The 16,413-nt window shown below is 37.2% G+C and overlaps 1 long non-coding RNA gene across 1 annotated transcript; it reads right to left on the bottom strand.

Annotated features, from left to right (window-relative positions):
- Positions 1 to 2,161: 2,161 nt before the first annotated feature.
- LOC148224456 (uncharacterized) lies at positions 2,162 to 12,971 on the bottom strand. Its single transcript, XR_015802652.1, has 3 exons — positions 12,528 to 12,971; positions 4,840 to 4,867; positions 2,162 to 2,946 (listed from the first exon to the last, which is right to left on the bottom strand). It is a non-coding gene; the product is annotated as an uncharacterized LOC148224456 (long non-coding RNA).
- Between the last annotated feature and the right edge of the window lie 3,442 nt (positions 12,972 to 16,413).

A 16,413-nucleotide genomic window follows, 5' to 3' on the forward strand; every position in this document is an offset into this window, starting at 1 on the left:
CACTGCAGTGGTCTAAAGGGTGACAAACAGGTCTACACAGAGGGGAGAGAAACCCAGAGCAGCCCCCTCTTTCTTCCTTCTCCATACTTTTCCCTGAAGCACCTTGCTAGATCAGTCCTTGAAGCTTTTCATTCTTTAGGAAAGGACATATTTTCTTCCGCCTATTAATCTATTCACCATGCCTTTAAATCTATGATGAAACACAAAAGATATGTAGATATTGCCTTTTTTTTTTTTTCAGATCCAATAGAAAACGAATCTATTCCAACTCTGTCAAATAGACATAAAAAAATTGGAAAAAGAAACAGCTGTGACGAGAGTTGAAAATGTGACATTCTGGGAGACAAGACACAGCAGCCATCCTGGCTCTCTGCTGGTCTTGGGCACTTGCTGCTGCAGCTGACTGGACAGCTGGATAAGTAGGAGGTTTGGGAAATGTCATGTAAGCTTTTTCCTTAATAAGCATAAAAGGTGTCTTTACCTTTCTCTCAAAGGTTACATTTGATGAGCTAAAATACCCTTCAAACACAGAGCAGTAGCTATTTCTCAGCTCTTATTTCCTTCCAACTTTCATATGTCTTTTGAGAATAAAGTATTATATTTTTTCAAGAACAGTACAAACTTTGCAATGGAAAAATGCCATTTAGACAATCATATCTTTATGCCCAGAACATTGCCTGTGTCCTTTCTTTCAACTCTCTATACATTTGTTCAGAAGCTCATCTTACTGTCTTTTCAAAGTGAATACCTCTATTTCAGTGAGTCACTTTCAGTTTATTCCATGTCTCTTCTGATGTATATGAAAAATTGATTAGTTTACTTTAGACTGTGGGTTAGATTAATAGATGCCAATTCTTTGGAATTTCATACTGTAAAACTGAATTTTCTCTTAGTAATACATTCTCCTGTAACATGTTTGATCAATTTCTAGGACAGAGTATTTACATGCACTTGAAGCTACTAAAGTTTAACAGTGGTGGGAAGAAAAGTACAAAGGCCATGTTTACCTATTTAATAAAATATTTTACTCTGTGAAATCAACTGTTAGTAGATGAGGGAAAGTCTGTGGATGCTGTCTATTTAGACTTCAGGACAGCATGTGCCAAACTGCCCAGAAAGCCAAAGACATCCTGACCAAAGCAATAGTGTGGCCAGCAGGACCAGGGCAGTGATTGTCCCTGTGTACTCAGCACTGGTGAGGCCACACCTTGAGTGCTGTGTCCAGTGCTGAGCCCCTCAGTTCAGGAAAGACACTGAGGGGCTGGAGGGAGTCCAGAGAAGGGCAATGGAGCTGGTGAAGGGTCTGGAGCACAAGTTGTGTGAGAAGCAGCTGAGGCACCTGGGGGTGTTTAGCCTGGAGAAAAGGAGGCTCAGGGTGACTCTTGTTGCTCTTTACAACTACCTGAAAGAGGGTGTGGTGAAGATCAGTCTCTTGTGCCATGTCTCAAGTTCAAAGGACAAAAGGCTTAAGTTGTGCCAGGGGAGACTCAGATCAGAGGTTAGAAGTTTTTATTCAATGAGAGTGGTTAGGCATTGGAATAAGTTACCCGGGGAAGTGTTTGATTCCTGTCTCTGGAGGTGTTCAAGAGGTGTCTGGATGTGGCACCTGAGGATATGGTTGAGAGTTGATTACAGCAGTGCCAGGTCCATGGCTGGACTGGATGATTTGGAATGTATCTTCCGGCTTTGATGATTCTGTGTTTTGGTGATAATGTGTTTTTCAGAAAGTCCAATTTTTCTTCATTGGCTATGAATGGATAGCAATGTCTATATGGAGATGTCTGTGTGGAAAAGATCTACTTTGGGCAGATAGATCTTGTCTTGGTGCTTAAATATGTGAGAGCAATTTTTTCCTGTTCTGGTAATCTCAGAAGCATTTAAAATTACTTGTGACCTTTCACTACAGAAAAGTGTTTATAAGAAAGACAGACTTTTTACCAAATCCTTCAGTGATAGAACAAGGGACAACAGTTTTAAACCCAAGAAGTTTAATTGAATAGAAGGAAGAACTTTGTTTCACGATGAAGATGGTCAGACACTGTAACAGGATGCCCAGAGAATTTGTGACTGCTCCATCCCTGGAAGTGTTCAGTGCCAGGTTGAATGGGGCTCTGAGCAACTTTATTTAGTGGAAGGTTCCTTGCCATGGTGGGGGGGGGGGGGGGGGGGGGGTTAGACTAGAGGATCTTTAAAGGCCCTTTTCAATACAAACCATTCTATGGTTCTGTGATCATGTGATTGCTTCTCTCTGTCCTGTAGGTTTGTCCAGATCCTAGCAGCCATGTTAATGTCTATGGAGAGGTGCCACACTGGGGTAGAAAACTGAGCTCTGTTGGAAGAGGTAAGAGGATTTGGTGACACAGTATCTCCAGAAACAGACCTTCCTCCAGCTGAACATCTTGAAAGGTCGGTGCTTCCACACCACCCTCTGCTAGGAAACACCTTCCAGGATTAAGAGACTCTGCTTCTTCAGAAGCCTGGCCACAAGCAGGGTTACTAGGATTTGTGAGACGGAGTCCAGGGGACAGCCTAGAACCCAGTGGGAGCAGAAAGAGGTTTTTGGGAAGGTGTCTGACCCCAAGCTTACATGCTTCCATCTGAGCAGTCTTACTCATCTGCACAAGCCATAATCCCTCTTTGCTCCATGGATGAGGCAGTGAGCCCAGCTGCTCTGATGTGACATTTCCGAGGCAGCTGCACCACCTCAGCCAGCCACAGTGTCCAGCTGTTGTGGGTACCAAAGCCATCTCCAGCATTTCCATGGGTGGCTGTGCTGGAGTTCAGATGCCTACATCACTTGTGGGTGCCCGTGCATGCTTCTGGCCTTTAGTGCATTATTGCGTCTGGAGACAGCAAACCCAAGGCAGGTAAGCAGCACAGTTCAGGAAGGAGAGGCTAAGCTTTTCAGGCAGGAATCTGAACGGCTTCAGAGATTTTGGCTGTTACCTAAGGAAAAAAAAAAAAGGAAAAGGAAATAGACCAATAATCCCCATACAGAATATAAATGCAACTAGAAAAATCTTGAAAAACAGTATGTGGTTAAATAAACGAGGTATTCTGTCATTGTGAGAATCCTTCTTTGTTTTAAGTAGTTAGTAGTAAAAGTTGCATACCAGGAATAGGAATGCTAATGCTACCTATTCATCCGTGCCCTTTCAATTTGGGGCAGATTGTTATAGTTATGGACACAAAATATTAATAAATCTATTTCAGAAGGTAAATTTTTCATATATGTTCATCTATGGGCTTTTAATAGTTCAATAAATGAAATCTGAAACACCTCTCTGAGGTATATTTAATATGATTCCACATATGAGCCACAGAATAAATTTAATATAATTGTCAAATACTGAATAAAGTTGTAAAATGATTTACTGGAGGCATAGGAAGTTATATGAAAGATCTTAAGCAGAAAATAAAATTATAAAGTGTTAATGAAATAGGCATTTAAAACTGGAGTTGTAGTGTATAATTTATTTCATTATTGAGGTATTAAATTACTTTTGTGCAATAAACCAGGATAAAGGTAAGGTAAATGATTATGAGGATGACAAGCATGGAAAGCAAATTACTAAGTATTGTTATGGTGTGGAATCAAATGGATACAAATGCAGCTGTATAGTTACAATAACAAAATTTGCTCTGAAGTACCATGTATAAAAAACTCATCAAAAGAGCAAGGTTGCATCTGCCACTGTAGACATATTTGAGATTTAAAGATTTTCCTGCAACAAACAACAATAAAAATAAAGTCTGAACACTTTTGTGAAAATAATTTAGTTTTTTATTCCAAATAATTTCAATAAGAATTCTGTTTCAATAATTTAATTTCTGTTGCTTTAGATTAATGTTGGAATATCTTTTGAATCAAGAGATACTTCTCAGCTAAATGGAATTGTATTAGCATGCTTAAAAATGACAATCAATTTTTAATTGTTGATTCATTTAAATGAAGTCGAATTGCCATATCTGAAAAAATCCTAAACAGAACTGCTTAAAACAAGCTTAAGAATACTGAGAAAAAATCTTGCAATTGCAATCTTGCAATTTTAATCTTTCCTACTGGTTCAGCCTACCAGTCAGCTGAATTAGGCTACTGCTCTCTCTTAACTAAAAGCTAAGGGTGAGAAAATACAACAGAACCATACACATTCAAAATGCTAAATTTGCTAAGATTGAAAAATTCTTCAATAATTGCAGTATTCTTCGGGAGTTAAGATATGGAGCAGTAAATAATTCTCAGCCTGCACTACAGAAAATTGGCTAGCAGTTTTGGAGACCAGAGGGGGTGTAGAGAAGGAAGGAGACACTGGGATGATGTGTACTTTTCCGTCTGCCAATGCCCAAGTGAGAATCCCTTGACAGTGACTTCATCATTCTCACTGATTCTTCTGAGTGGGTTCAAGTGAGCAGGGTTTTGAGACTTCCTAACCCATCGTTCAGCCAGGAAGAATTCCACCCCAGAGGATTTCAGAGCCAAACCCTCAAGGCCACGACTGACATCTTGCCAGTACAGCTAAAGCAGAGAACACAACTTCTGAGGGGAAAAAAAAAGCCTGAAAATGGAGAGTAAATTAAAATACACAAAAAAGAAGAAGAGATAGCTAGTAATAGCAACAGTAAACACTTATTCAGGAAAAGGAATAGTTAACAGACATGATTGTGACAGAAGCTTTAAAAAGAGTGTGACTAAAAAGGAGAGAGAAAAGACAGATGGGAGTGACCAGAGATGAATTAAAATAAGTTAGAACCTAATTAGTCAAAGTTCTTAGTAATGTCTTAAATCTTTTTGGAGACAAAGAAATATTTAAATCATAAAAAGGAAAAAAATTCCCCTACCTCTCCATTCTAAGAACTGCAGGTTTTTCTGCAAAGAAACAAAGTAAAAGACTTAAGAAAAGGGGAAGATGACAGAAGAGAAAGGAACCAAAAGAAGGAAGGGAAACTGAAGGAATAAAAGGCAAAATACACCCAACTTTAGGACAGAGGCATTCAATATAATTTATTCATGTTCATTTCAACTTGTGATTTAGGGGTTGTCAGGAGGTGACTTACTACAAGTAAAGCTTCTCACAGCCAGGGGATTTGCTGTCAAACTCACATCCTCAAGCAAAACTGTGCTGTCAAGGCTATATTTTAATTTAAAAAAATATTACATTACACTCCTTTCACAGTGCAAAACAGAACTAACATGGACTCAAGAGATTGTCAAAGTAGAGTTGCCTTGTATTTTTTGCAAAATAGACTGATACAAATGCTCTAAAACTTAAGTTGCTCCACTTAATATTGTCATGGAAAGTATATTTCAAAGTTCGGTTTTCTGACAGAAAATATTTGTAACTGCATTGCCATGCAATATATTTGTTGGCTTCCCAGTACAAATATGTAATCATCCTTCAATTATTGCCAAATAAAACTATCAGCAATACAATATTTCTGGAGCAACCTGAAAGTGAAATAAGTAAACCTAAAATTTATAGAACTTCACAGGAAAACAAGTGGCATGGGAAAATCTATGCCAACATATTTTATTGGAAACTTTAGTTCAATGAAAAATGACCACGATACAAAATGAAGCAACATGATAATCAACTTTCTTAAAGTGTCTGAACCCAACACAATTCCACTGCTCTTTAACACGCAGAAGTCAGAGGCTTCTCCGCATATTTTAACAGAGGGGGGAATGTTTCAGAGACTTTTGTTTTTGACATTAGACATCTCAAATGACTCAAGTTTCTATAAATGATCAAGAGACCAAAATAAACTCTTGAGGAGATATTTTTAGTTTCACAGCAAGCCGTTGGGATATTTTTGTGGGTAGATGAGGGTACTGGTCAGACATATTGAGGATATTATCTGTATGTCTGCAAAGGCTCAAAGAAATCAGAGTATAGGGTTTAAGTGCCTAAATGTTCTTGTATTTGTTTTGCAGGTATCTGGGTGAAATGTACTGCCTTTTGAGATACAGAAGGTCAGACTTCATTATCCTGTAATTTCTGAACTTCATCTTCAGAAGCACAGAAATTATTTAAAACGTTTAAGTCTCATGGTTATATAGAGGGGACTAGAACAAAACCTGCTGCTCAGTTTTTTTAAAAAAACAGTCATTTTGTTAAATGTTCATATTGCTTTGAAATATGCATGTGGATATTTAGGGTGCTATAGAGAATGAGGATGAGAGGTTCCAAGAAATACTTTGCATTTCTGCACTTAGGAGATGGAAACACGTTTGTCAGTTTTAATTCACTCAGGAAAATGCTCAGATATTTGAGAATTTTCTGAGTGTGAGTATTGTTTGCAAGGCTGATAGCACAACACAGGGAGCTCTGCAGTCCTGTACATACTTTATGCCATGAATCATGGAAATATTTAGGTTGGAAAAGACTTCTAAGATCAAGTCCAACTCTCAACCCAGAACTGCCAAGTCCACCACAAAACCATGTTCTTAAGTGCCACATCTACATGTCTTTTAAATACCTCCAAGGGCAGTGACTCCACCACTTCCTTGGGTACCCTGTTCCAGTGCTTGATGACATTTTTCATGAAAAAAATTTTCCTAGTATCCAATGCAATCCTCCCTTGGTGCAATTTGATGACGTTTCATCTTATCCTATTTCTTGTTACTTGGGAGAAAGGACTCACTCCTTTCTCAATACACTCTCCTTTCAGGTAGTATTATTTCTCCCTAGCAGGCCTTAAATGTGAAAGTTTTGCTAAAAGTAGAAAGTTAAGATGGCTGAAAGTGATCTTGAAACATTTTATATGAAAGTGAGACTTTCTTTTTTTTTACTTTCTCTGTTAATATTTGACTTATCTCAATAAAATAATTGCCTTCTGAGTGATCGTTGCCTGTTATTTTTGAAACTGCAAAGTACATTATAGTAATGCAATTACCCTAGAGAATGCTATTATTTGGAAGTCTAATTCACACTCACTCAAATGAAACATATATTTTTATAAACCCCATCTTCAAGATTGGTGCTATTTGAATCTTACTGTTTTCTTCCTAACATCACCACCCACATTTCTCCATGTTTACCAGAACACTTTTAGCAACAAAATTTTAGCAACAAAAAGTTGTACTGTGCTTCTAAAATTACTCAAATATATTCAACCACCTCTGTTTCATGGTAATAAATTGAATGCATCCTTTAAAAGGAAAAGAGAAATACCCATCACTCTGTACTTTAAAATATGAAACATAAAAATCTCAACTGTAACACATATTTTTATTAAAATCCGGTGGAAATTTTCCATGGTGGGCAAGTAGGTTCCTATATGAGTTTTGTTATCAAGGTTTTGGTTGTGTGCTTGAAATTAGAATAGAACAAAAGCAAACCCTTTCTTCTGTGTTTAGCAGATGCTTTATCATTGGAATGATAGGTTCAGGTGGCTGACCAAGCCACTGACTGTAGCAGTGCTGAAATGGTATTTAATGGTAATAATAAATGATAAATCAAAAAAGGCAATGCTGAAATTTGGTGCAACTCACTGATAAGTTTATCAAGCCAGGTGAATTGTGTTCAGCTCCTTTAGTGCAAGGCAGCTGTCAGCATTGATTATTGACGTGTCCTTCACAACACCAGTTGTTAACTAGAAAGTGAAGAAATCTTCACAGACTAGACAGCACTATGCAGACTTCACTTGTGCTGAGCATATGTTTGATTTTATTATAATGTCCCTCTTTCTTCTGCTTCTCTTTATCTTGTCCCTTTTTAGATTTTCTTAGGGATCTCCTTTCCACTTGCAAACTTCTAGGGGAAGAACCTGTGGAGTTTTTTGCTTCTTACTGCCTGCACTTTATTTCTGGGAAGTTCTGAGGGAAGCTGCTTCTTTCTTAATTTTCAATTACCAATTTTCAACCACACATTTTCAATTTCAATATTTTCCATAGAGTATTCCCTTATGAAACCAAATCGTGATATCCATGGTTTTTACTTTGAATGAAGTTAGAGACAAAAAGGCCTCAGCATAGAGCAGGAAAATTGCTGGCCCACTGTGGGCTCTGGGACTTGCAGGACAATCGTTAGTGTAACATGCTGGCTTGAGATAATACATATCTTGAAAATAACCATTGAACTACCTGCAACAGTAGAAAAATACTTTCAATAGGATGTTTTGCAATAAATAATGTAGCAACAATTGTGATATTTAACTGAGAGGCTGCCTTCTCTCTAGTGAGCTCTGATGGTCTCTCCTCCAAAGCACTACATCTTTCTGTGAACATACAAAATATGATGCCCTGTGGCAGCTGCTCTTCCAAAAGTTTCAGCAAAGAATTATTCTGTAAGTACATTTGAATTGCTTGTGGGTTAGAGACTGGTTAATATATTCTCTTCTGAGCTTGTTTTTGTGTGTTTTTGAGAAGGTCAGTGTCCTACCTTGCCTAATGGCAAAGCCATCTGTCATCTTGTCAAAGCAAATCACACAGTTGTTAAAATCTAAAATACATATGGAACGGTGACTTTACGTGAAAGGCCACATATTGGTTTGAATGGAATGTCAGTAGAGGGCAGATTACATGACTTAAAATATTGTCTGCCTGCTCTGAAAATCTGATTTTCTAAAAGAAGGTTTCTGCCCTTTGAGAGCAGAATTCACACAGATTTTTGCAGCATGGTTAATGTTGAGTCACAGCACCATTATCACCCATCAGTTACTTGCTCAGAGGTCCATTTTTCACATGAGACACTTAGTTTGAAATGTGTGGCCACCTTTTCACTTGGTTAGATTTTATGGCTTATGAGGTAACTGCTCAAAGGCAGTGGCTGAGGTCCAAGGAGAAGTTTCTTTATGGTAGAAGAAAAGTTTGTTGTAATCTACCAACCACTTGTGTAGGAGATACAAATCATTTCAGTTCATCTTATGATCTGAGATTTTGCAAGTGTCTGGCTTCCCTGAAACAGAGGGTAAACAGATGATAAATCTTAACCTTCAGACCATGGACAAATTTATTGCCTTTACTTAGATTTCTGATATTTTTTGATATTACTCATCATTTCCCACCAGCAAAAAAAGATCATTAGTTGAGACGTAGGGTAGAGCTAAACACATTTTTTTTTAAAAAATCGGTTTTTAAATTTTTTAATCTTTTAAGGAAGTATTTTTGTTTGTTTGTTTGTTTGTTTGTTTTTGTTTTGTTTTTGTACAGTTATGTAACATTTGGGAAATATTTTTGTTTGTAAAGAACTTGCATGTCCTGGGAAGGTATTGGAACAAATGGAGACTCTGGGAGTGAGAAACCTGAGTTTCCCAAATTGTTGTTATAAAACACTGAGTGCTGTGGGACAGAACATCTCTGGTGTCTCATTTCCTGATACTCCAGTGGGATAAGAGAATTCCATATTTTTCCTACAGGAGGAATTTTGTTCTCTTCTGACTCAAAATTAAGAAACACCCTTCCATGTTATTTTCCTATACTGTTTGGCTTTAGTACACGATAAAGTATTTATGAACCATTTACTTCTCCAGAAAATATCTATTTCTTCCTTTAGTATTTAAGGCATTTCTTAAAGAAGTAATATTTATCTCCCATAACTTACATATATATTTATGTACTTCTAATTTGAGATTTAAAAAAATAACAGTACTTTCACCTACATGAGATTAAAAAGGAAAAAAAAGAACTTTCATTATTTGGGATTTTCTTGGCTTTCATTTATGATTATTTCACTGCTACCTTGTTTGGAAGCTTTGGCTCCCATTTCTCATGGTCTATCCACTTCCTTGCAAACATAAGATCATTACAGGAGTTGTCTTCATTTGGAAGAATTCTCTAAATAATGTAAGGACTGGGAGTTCTAGCTGAACAAACAAGTAAAACCTGCTCTCCAAGATGATACAACCAACAAACCTGTTATTTACCCTGAGATATGACAACCATAACAATGTTTTCAAGGCTGATTTTGAAAGGTTGCTTTCTCAAGAGACACTAATGTAAAATCACATCAGGAATTTAAAAGAAGTTCCAATCTTGCTATGAGAAAATGTTTGCAACTTTTTTCTTTATGACTTTAAAACCTATTTCTATGTTTATTAAATTTCAAAACCACTTCAGACTTCCCAGCACTGAACTAATAGAGCATCACAAACTTGTTCCAAATGTATAGACACAAGGAATTGCAGGAACACAAATTTCATAGCATGTGTTTAACTTACATTCAGCAGTTGCCAATTTCTGTTCTTGTCTGAGGGATTTCTACAATAAACCATTTCCAACATAAAAAAAGCAATTAAGCTGACAAGATAAATTTTTAGAAATGAAGAAAAAGGTTGTTTATTTTTGTGCTACCTAGCTCCATATTATCATCATACCTTTGAAAAACAATTAATTCTCAATTCCTCGGAAATTAATATGGTTTTTAAATATTAAAATTCATCATAGAGCTGGATATTCTTGGTTGTTTAAAATTTTCCTTTCGTTTCAGTTAGTTTAAACCCTGACTTTTAACAGAAAAGTTTAAAACTGAAATACAGTAGTTAGATTAACCAACAGAAGTATTTCTCAAATTTATTCTTTTTAAAGATATGCAGCCCTAGTGGTAGGAATAGCTTATTTTCCCACAGGACAGTGGCCACAGGTTTATATATAATGCAAACTGGATTAAAGTTTTTGATACAATAAATATGAAGTATTGCTATAGGGAGAATGATTAATTTAGTTAATCTACGGAAAGAGTTAGTGAATCAACTACAACACAGTCATTTCAATTGGCAAGGAATTTATCTTTTCCAAGGACTTTTCTTCATGGAAATAATTAATCATGCAAATTAATAATACAAATGCTTTTTTTTGGGTAAAATTTGAAAATATACCTTCTAATGGTAATAGGTTGTAAATCTTGTTTTGAATACTAAGGAGCATATAAATTGAGCATTTTCTCCATTTAATGAGTCAGTGCTATATATATTTCAGAATATTCATATATGAAATGACTATTTGCTTCTATTATTTGGTACCTCAGATTTCTACACAAACAAATATTTGAATTAAAATTTATAATGGAACTTGCCCTGTGGCTATTTGCAAGCCTTTATAAGATTCTGGAACAAGAATACAAATAACCTGAGCACAACAAAGAAATGACCAGAAATACTTATGCTGATAGTTGAGAGAAAAGCTATTATGAAGAAAGTGAAAAATTTTCATTTTTAGATTAACTGCAATATTGGCCTCAGCACACATGAACTGGCACAAAAGTTGCCAACCTCTCTGGCATGTTCTGAGGAGCTGGGCAGTGAAACCTGCAATTCCAAAGGACTTTGTATGCAGAAATATCTGTTGAATCTGCAGCCCAGTGTGCTTGATGTGCACAAGATATGTTTTGTCACAGGGCTTCAGAGGGGTCCACTTGATGCTGCAGACATGGCACAGCTTCCTTCACACAATTCTTTCATCAGGAAGGCACCAGCCAAGGTCTGGCTATAAGCTTTGCAGGCAGGTTTGTCCACAACGGTCCCTCCACTTAGACAATGAGACAGAAAACAGTGTGCAACATCTGTTGCATGCCTGGTAAACCTGATTTTGGTCATATTTGTCCCATGGTTATGAAAGAAACCAGCTATTCTGAAATAAGAAAGACCATTTGTGTAGTGAAATTAAATTTAATTTTTGATGCAACCCCCAAAAAACATTGGAAGGTGAAAATTACACTGAACAATTTTCCAATTCCATGCTGCTTATAAGGATGGCGAACTACTTTGGGATTTAGGGCAGCCCATCACATGTAAATAGTCCTATATGGCATCTTACAAAGGTTAGAAATGACTCAGATAGATAATCCAGGGGAGGGAGAAGATAATCCATGTCACCTGATTTTAGCTGTTTGAAAACCTCTTGTGTAGAATTACCATTTAGGCTGGTCATAGACTTTTAGACAATTTAAAGGAGTTAAATATTTAGTTTTGATGGTTAGAATGAAATGCAACTAATTATAACCTAAATTATTACATATATTTGATGTTTTTTCAGATATACTGTGGACAGAAAAAATAGATCCAGTAAGCCATTACGAATATATTCTGGTAATTGCACTACAGTAGGTATTAGGGACTGTTTTAATGATCTAAAAATACCAGCAGTTGAGAGTCAAAATTCCTGGGTCTATACCTTGCTTAATTTGCTTTCCTCAGTAAGGAAAATATCTCATTAGCCAAACATTTCTGCCTGAGCAAACTGTGTCACAAATGGTTGAGCTGTGTATGGTACCAGAAGGCACAGAGAAGGCAGACACTGAACCAGGCAGAGTGCCTCATTCCAAGACAAGAGTTACAAGCATTACCCAAAGCAAGCACTGGCTTGTCAAAGAAAAGCCCTGATCCACAGCTGCACACCCCTCAGCATGCATGGGAACTTGTAGATCAGCTGTGTTCAGGTATTTGCATTTCTTCCCTGGTGACCAAAGCCACACACTGATCGAAAATACTTCTTAAGATATGCTAATTTACCAGCTGAAGCAAAATGTTCTGTAGAAACAGATGTTAGATACTACAGTTAAAAGCCATGACCATCTTGCTCCTATACTCACCTTACCCTGCTGGCAGACCTGGTTAGATTTGGCTTTGCCAAAGTCCTCAGGGAAATGCTGGGTATCAACCACACCTGGGTGGAACAAAACTGCCTCAAAATGAAGCTGTGCTCCCTGATTTTGAATATAAGGTTGTAAAAGAAAAAAATATTAATTAGTGATACAGAAGCCAACAGATATGTCATTGTCTCAACAGCTTCCTAGAGTTGGCTGAGTAGTACTTTGTTTCTGAGCCATTCTTCCTTCTTCCTCCCTGTTCCTCCAGGCAACTGACAAGCTACCAGCACATAAATGCAAATTATATCTGAGTTTCAAAAAATATGTATTTAAAACTAAACAGAGCAAAGGACAAAGGCATGTGCAATCACTCCTACAAGTAGTTTTCTTAATACAGTTCTTGGTGCAATTTTGGCATTGGACAGCTCTGCTCACCCAGATAATACCTGGGAGAACATCTGAGTTTTTAAGCACTGGGAAACATTATGCTGCTCTGAGGTGCAGCCTCAGCTTTGGGGGACAAGAGAGTTTTGTTGTATAGATCTGATCCCTACTATACCAGTAACTGTTAAATTCTATGTTATACAAACCACTTACCACATTTAGGAGCATCATTAAAATAGCTAGTTAGAGCTTGTTCACAGATTATAAAGGGTATTCTTTAAATTAGAGGACATTTAAAAAAGCTGTAGTTATCTGTGATTATTACACACTACAACCTCTTAGTGGTTTGTTTGACAGATATTGTACAGTTTAAGGCCAGAAGGGACCATTAGATCATCTAAAGTGACCTGCATTTTAGAGGCAATTAAATTTCATGCAGATACTCTATATGAGCTTCATCATCTTAAATTAAAATAAAACATTTCAATTCTCCTCAGACTAGAGTGTGCACTACACACTACAGACAAAGTGAGAGCAAAGCCTCCAGACTGAAATAGCAGGACATAATATGTTCAGATGATCTTAGAAGGCATACCCCGTGCTGCAAGGGAAATCTTTGTCATACTGAACCTCAGGAAAGGATCCAAATCTGGAATTCAGTTTGAACTTGAACTAAAACATACAATGTGAAATATACTTGCTGTCATAATTTGATGGAGATATCCTTAAGTGTATTTTAGATATATCTATTCTTCTTTTGTTCTAAATTGAGCAATAAGTAAAAAAACATTAAAAATTATGTTACAACATAATTGTTACAACTCAAAAGAGATTATTTATCTACTGGCTTTTTGTTCGAAAATGGAATTTACAATACTTAAAATTTATACAGAAGTGGGACTTACTTTTTTTTCTTTCATTATTTTTTTCTCTAAGGAAAATAAATTAGAGTTAGAAACAGCCTGAAACCAATTAAAACATTTTCCTTTGATGATATCTTGTTAAAGACTAGGAAATATGATATTTAGGAAAACAAGGTCTTACTCCACAAGTGGCTCTGCGACTGCTTTGCATTGGCTAATCCAGTCTTCATGGGTTGATGAAGACAAGCATCAGAAAACTTCCCAACAAGGGAAGGGTTGGGAAGTATTCAGGTTGCTGCCAGCTTCACATCCCCACAGCACATGGACCAACTGGGACATTTAGGCCTAACAGCTGTCATTTGATAAGGCTATTTCTTCTTAATTCTGCAATGTTCCTTATTTATCATTACACTTTTGGTTGTGCTTGACTTCGTTGAAACTCTTGTCTCTGATGTTCTTGCTTCAAAGACTTCGAGTTTCTTTTATAAATTAAAAAAACCTAACTTTTTATAAGTGAACTACAAAAATATCTTCTTTTTACTATTTTCTTTAAGCTTAGGGATTGGAAACACCCCATTTTATATGTTACCCTATTTTCTAAGCTACCCTGTTTTCTAAGCTGAGATTTGATTCTACAGAGATTTTTCTGTGTTAAACAAAGAAATTAATCCTTCACAAATCTAGTCCATGGATTTAGTTCTCCATTAAATCTGTTCCCCTCTTTCAGGTCTTTGTTTCTTCTCTTAACTAAGCAATTCATTTCAGACTTTGTACTGTCAAACTAATCAAGTGAGACAAGGGTTATTTTCCAAAGTCTTGTATCATTTGAGCTCTCTTAGACTCAGGTTGACTTCAGTTTGTCCCTCTGAATGTTATATGTTTTTTCAGATGAGTTTGGAGCATAAGTTTTGTAATCTTTTTTCCACTCCCAAACTGTCTGCATACCAGTGCTGTTGCTCATTTCTTGTACAACAAAGATTTTACTCAAGAGAGCTGAGAGCTGTAGTTTTCTTCCCTCTGTGGTGATGTTGTTTTTACTTCTCTCAGGCAAAATTTTCCTTTCAGAAGCAGGAGATGTATCACTCATTAAAACCTCATTTGCTGCTTCCTGTTGACCTTACTAACTCACTTCAACTGGCTGGAAGTAAAAATGCTGTGATATGTTCATGCTCCTTTCTTTGATGATGGTTCATGGTAGTGATTGCATTTATGCAAAGCAGCCAATTTTGCAAAGATGTGTTCTTGAGGTAAGAGCTGAGAAGGATCATTTATATAACACAGTAAAAGGCTGCAGGTCTTCATTTTGCTTCTTCCACTCCATGGTTATCATGCTAAAACCTGCTTGCAGAGGTAGGAGTTGAGGCAGTAGGGGAATTCACCCTTCCAGCACAGACATAATACAGCAGGGATGAGGCTGCATTCATTCTGGCAGTGCTTTCACCTTTCAGCACCCAACAGCCATCCTACCTACCCTGGCCTCCCCTAGGCACAGAATGTCTTCTGGACCCAGCCAGAGTAACTTGTATCTTAGTCCTTGTTCATCTTCAATGACAGCATTGACAAAACCCATTATTGACAGAAGGGGTGACAAGGATAAATAAGACCCTTTTCTTCTTCTTCACCTTCTTTCTTCTTTAAAATGATGTCATGCATGCAAATGGAGGTTATTTGTTAGTTCTGATGTGGAAAGGTGGACTCTGAATTATACATCCTGACAGATTTTTATGGACTGATTTTAATAGGTTACACAATATGAAGCAGATCAGCTTGGTCATCTTTTTCCTCTCTTCTTGTCTAAAAGAGATACCTTAGCAGTTAGGGTTGTATGTGTTTAAACACACAGAGCTTGTAGGGTTGTGTGGGTGTTACTCTCCATCTCTCTAGAGTATTAACTTCTTGATTAGGTCCTGTGTTTGTGCAATGTAAGGATGAAACTTGGCAATTTTTTCATTTGGTCGTAGTGTTTGGTTGCAGAAATAAAAAAGACTTAAGGTAAGGAGTAGGGATAGATGAGCAGAAGTCTCCTGTGGCAGCAGAACACACCCAGGTATGCAGCCAAGACTGACTCCCAGGAAGGCAGTCTGAGATCCCTGATAGAAACAGTTATTTCACTGATGGTTATATCTTGAACATCCTTTAATATTTTGTGATTAAACCAGGTCTGAAGACAGATGTAATTTCCCTGGTGCTCAGAAGCAGTTGCCAGATGGGCTTTAACGATATGAGTAGAAATCTCTGAATCCTTTAATTTAGGTCAGTCACTCAGCATGAACTGAAAAGGTGCTAACAGTGGTAGTTTCTTGCATTAGCTTAACAAATCTGCTTCACTTGACATCACAGCACTCTGTATTTGACTGTTCTGTTGAATTACTGTTTTATTGCATGGGGTAATACTGGTTGGATCTCCAGAGCACAAGAGCTCTGCACATCCTGTTAGAATCTTACAGCTCATGTAGTCAGGTCTGGAAAGAGCAGTCTGGTTGGTGAATTGTATCCTCTCTTTGGTACAGCAAATTGGGCAACATCTGAAAAGCTGAATGAAGGTAAAGGGGAAAAGGAAAAGGGAAATTTAAAGAATATCTCCTGGCCTCAAAAGGCAAATTTCACTGTTACAGATCCTCACAACCCTCATGACCCTGGGA

Source organism: Sturnus vulgaris, chromosome 3 (assembly GCF_052056855.1).
Source record: "Sturnus vulgaris isolate bStuVul1 chromosome 3, bStuVul1.hap1, whole genome shotgun sequence".
Classification (NCBI taxonomy): domain Eukaryota; kingdom Metazoa; phylum Chordata; class Aves; order Passeriformes; family Sturnidae; genus Sturnus; species Sturnus vulgaris.